The sequence below is a fragment of the Cervus canadensis genome, chromosome 16, assembly GCF_019320065.1.
Source record: "Cervus canadensis isolate Bull #8, Minnesota chromosome 16, ASM1932006v1, whole genome shotgun sequence".
NCBI classification, from domain to species: Eukaryota; Metazoa; Chordata; class Mammalia; order Artiodactyla; family Cervidae; genus Cervus; species Cervus canadensis.
The window spans coordinates 57,261,805-57,266,366 of NC_057401.1; the positions used below are offsets into that span (position 1 = coordinate 57,261,805).

A 4,562-nucleotide genomic window follows, 5' to 3' on the forward strand; every position below is an offset into this window, starting at 1 on the left:
CCCTGCAGCCCTGGCGAGTGCCCCTGAGTCCCCTTAAAAACGCCTGCAGGCTGCCCCCCCATGACCCCGCCACACGACCAGCTGCAGAGAGGGGCCCCGGGAGAGGCACCCAGAAGTGGACGCCCCCTCCCCGAGGCTGCCTGCTCTCTTTGCACAATGGCACAGGATGCTGGGGAAGACTCTGCAGGACTGGAGGGCAGGGTGGTGTCTAAAGGACTCCCGTCACCAGGCATGAGTCACAGTCTTTCAGAAAGTAAAAGAGACACGTGTAGGCGCTGTCCCGTGGGTGGTGGTTCCAGCCTCGCCCTGTCGTGTCTGATGGTCCTTCAGCCTCGGGGCAGGGGAGGGCTTGGCTGCAGCTGCCCTCCAGAGCCGAGTCCGTGAGCACCCGCGTGTTCTGGCTCACCCTTTGGCCCGACAGTCTGCCTTCTGGGGAGGCCATCTGCTCCAGCTGCGGACAGGGGGCGACGTACCGCGGGCCCGTGTCCGCCAGACCCGGGGCAGACGGATGCGTGGGCCATAGCCTCCCCACTCTGGGGGGAATGGGGGGGCAGTGTTTGATTTTCAGGGAAAGAAATTCCACAGGGGAAGGAGTAGGGCTTTGGTAGTCGACAATATCAGTTCTAAAAATGCAATTTCCGGATTAATAACAAAGACTCTGCTCACGTTCCCTGGCTCCTGGAGGACGCGCTCTGACCACAGAGCATATTGTGCCCCGCGGCGCCGGGCCCTCACGACTCCACAGTCCTCCCCTTTCTGAGGGGAGATGTCTATTAAAACGGGTCGCGGCTTGTCCCGGCACCCCCCCTGGAAATGAGAAATACACCCCAGTAGACCAGCCTCTGGTTAAATATTAAAGCTTGTAGCTTTAATATTTGTGTGTCTCTGTGTTGCATTACGGTAGAGAAAAACTCACAAGAAAGAGGGTTTCCTTCTGAAACCTCCACTCTCTAAGCTGTGTTGACCTATTTTGTCCTACTTAGAGTTTTTTTACATCAAGGACCCACTTAGACAAAAAACAAAATGTATCAATCACACACATACAAATATACACAAAATGTACCTGTGTGTGTAGAAACACATGTGCAGATACATACGTGAGCATGCTGTCACACATATGTGAAAGTACTTATTGATACACTAAACATCATTTATGGCTTCAGAATCTTTCTCACCATTTGTATCTCATCAGTCTGCTTTGGAGAAAAATAAGAAATGAGAGGTGGGCTTGTGATTAAGACAGAGACTCATCACTCCTCTGGCCAAGAAGTTAAAGTTCTCCTTCAGGAAAAAGTCCTGCTCCAAAGGGAAATAAGAAATAGGAATCAGAAGAGGAAGTGAAGTTGAGAGAAACCCACACCCGTTCGCTGCTTCAACCCGTCCACACCAACCCTGCCGTGGGGGTGGGGAAGGAAGGGAGCGCATTGTCTGTTGGGGGTTAAATATTTCACACGGTCTGCTAATGAGACTGAAGCAGACAGGGACCGGGCCATCAGAGGGACAGAAGTCTGCAGCTTAAGTGGGAGAATTCTTGAAATGTGAAAACAAAGATTAGCATTTTCAGGTTGTTAAAACTACTGTCATGCTGAGTGGATAAAGGAGTCCCTATGTTTAACAAAGGACAAAATACATGAAAATATTCATCCTGAGCATGTCGATTATTATAATGAACAAGGTAGGTATTTGGGTCCATGGTCCCCGTTTCCTCCTGGTTCTCAGCCAGGTATAGCTCACAGATGAATAGATACCATTTCTTTGAAAACTCCTGGACTGTGAATTGAGCCTCAGTCTCTTACAGGAAGTGTCGGATCTGGAGTTTTCTGGTTGTCAGCACGCGGCACGTCCCAGGTCTTGGCGCTCAGCTGCACCGTCCGTCGGCCTGCTGCTCTGCGTGGGGGGTTGATGAGTCTGGGCAGGCCACCTCGTAGCGGCCGCTGCAGCCTCTGTTCCAGCCTCCGAGTGGGTGTCCGAGAGCCGCCAGGCGAGAGGCGGTGGTGTGTAGATGGCCAGTCCCTCTCTCACCGCGCCTGGGGTCTGCCCACCTCTCCTGGCTGAAGTGTGTGCGACCGTTTTCTCTCCAAGAACGGTGTGAGCCTGGATCCTACATCCATCCCATTGTCATCAGCCGTGCTCTCTGAACTGCAGAGGCAGAAGCTGAAACCCGTGGATAATTCTGCAGTTGTGGCTAACGGTCACACCTGATGGGTGTGAGAGGTCACAGGGAAGGGCGTGGGCAGTGGTCATAAGCAAATGATGATTGGTGGTGGTCATGGGCAACGGCTGTAAGTGAAGGTCAAAGGTCATTGTCAACGGCAATTATTGTGGGTGACGACTGTCAGTGGGGTCATGCCCGATGGTGATGATGTTCATGGCAGAGGTCACCAGGATGCTTTCAGGGAAAAATGCACTATTTGGGGAAACAATACAGTTGTTTGGATCTCAGGCGGCTCTTGGGTCCCGTCCGTGAGTGGTCACTTGTGCAACAGACTCAATTGTGCACTCAGCGTGTGAAGCTGAGGGGCTTGAAGGGAACCACGCGTGACTGTGGCAGGAACATGTTTCTCTGCAAAGAACAGAGGACAGTTCAAGTAACCGTGTCCAGGAACAAAACTGGATGTGGATTTGAAAGTTTGTTGAGTTTATTTTGTGGCTTCTGCGGTGAAACTCAGGGAAACAGACCTGGAGGTTTGTTCTGGTAGGAAGTTCAAGGAAATGCAAAATCTGTCACCCTCGTGATTAGAGTAACAAGCCGCTAGCAGTAAAGACAGGCAGAGAAGAACACTAAAGGAGACTGAGGAATACACCGCTGGTCCCCGGAGGGGAAGGTGGCTTCCTGCAGAGAGAATATGCAGCGATGTGGGACCTGACTCTGCCTTCCCCCACGGCGGGGTGGCTCCGTGGAGAGACACACATTTCTTGCAACCGCTCAGAAGTGGTGAAAATAAAGTCAGGATCCCTGAATGTAAATCCGTCTCAACGCGTGAATCCTGAGCTCATGTTTTCTTTGCAAGTGTGGAATCTGGTGATTACTTTGAGGCTCACAGAGGCTGCTTCCACCCAGGTACCCTCCTGTAAGGACCTTCAAACTGGCCCGCTGACCTTCAGATACAGTGTCATGACCTTCAGGTACACTCACATTTTAAGTTTGAGGTATGCTGGGGACAGACTGAATCCGAGGACAAAATAGAAGAGCATTTCCTGTGGGTTCTGAAGTGTACTTGATCTGTATTTTCCTCTCTGAATTCCAGGCTCTGTAATGTTTCAACTTAAAGTGGGGACTTTCAGAGTTACATTGTGCAAACCATTTCTTTGCTTCCCGAGGGTCATCCCTCCATAGTTTTCCAGGACAGCAAAACAGATGAGTAGGTTTTGTTGAAACTTTCCAAACAAATTCACCTTTGTGCCAAGGTAACAGTAGAGAACGTCCACCTCCAGCCTGTGCTTTGGGAAAGGAGTGGCACCACGGAGATGTTGACGGCCCGATCTCGGAGGCTCCCGCCCCGCACCCCCCACGTGACACGCTGGTGTGCAAGGCCTGTGGCTAATTTCACAGCTGGTGTGTTTGCTGCTGACCTGAAACCAAAGTGGAGGAATAACCAAAAGTGGGCAAAGAACTTCCAAGGGGTTCTGACAAAATGAAGTGCGTGAATCTTGAGATGAAACCCGCTGGACTGGAAACTAGACACATTCTGTAAGATTGTGAGCCAAAAAAGTTAAATCTGGAAGAGCAGAAATAAAATTAAACAGATCAATAGCAGAATAGGCATTTCTTTAAAGCGACATTTCTAAGTTACACTTGGCTTTCTCCACGGATCATTTTATTTGTTTTAGACAATGCTGAGATGGGTTTAGGCTCCAGGGTTGATGCCAGCAGAGGAGGGTATTTTTCCCTCTGTTCATTTCACACACACGCGTCTTGACCTACGTTTCATTGGTTGGGAAGAGGAGTCGATTTGTGCTGGCTATCCTTTTTTCCCCACTTTTTAGAGTGAAAAGGAGAGCAAACCCAGTCTAATGGCTGATGACTGGGGGTGAAACTACGGGACATTCCCAGGGATGGAATGCCCACCCCCTTGTCCTCTGCCTCTTGTTTGTACATCAAGCTCTAGCCTTCAAGTCCTTCCCTAAATGCCAATGAACCAATTTAACCAGAAAAGTGAGACAGTGCAGAAGAAAAGGTAAATAATCAAGTAAGAGAAAATAGTAATAGTTCAGCCACAAAGCCAAGCCCAGGACTGTAGTTCCTCCTCACAGGCTGTAGGTCACTTGCTGAGCCCCAGCCTGGAGCTGCTTTGCAGATACCGAAGCCCCCACCAGGTAAAACCGGGTCACCACATGCGCACCGTTGGCAGGCAGACCCCAGCCTGGTGGGAACCAGAAGGTTTGTGATCGCGATTCCTGAAACATCACCCTGTTACCTCACCTGCAGCCAGTCAGGACAGTATGTAAGCTGACACGTACCCTGACCACCCCCCCCCAGGAGGACCCCCTTCACACCCTTCAAATACCCTTCCCTGATGTTGGGGGTCAGGTCTGGGTCTGCTTGCTTGGCCCCAAGTTGG

General features: G+C 50.9%; 1 long non-coding RNA gene across 1 annotated transcript; it reads right to left on the bottom strand.

The window, feature by feature from the left end:
- Positions 1-1,935: 1,935 nt before the first annotated feature.
- On the bottom strand, positions 1,936-3,467 carry LOC122454462. Its single transcript, XR_006273412.1, has 3 exons — positions 3,137-3,467; positions 2,680-2,833; positions 1,936-2,280 (listed from the first exon to the last, which is right to left on the bottom strand). It is a non-coding gene; the product is annotated as an uncharacterized LOC122454462 (long non-coding RNA).
- Between the last annotated feature and the right edge of the window lie 1,095 nt (positions 3,468-4,562).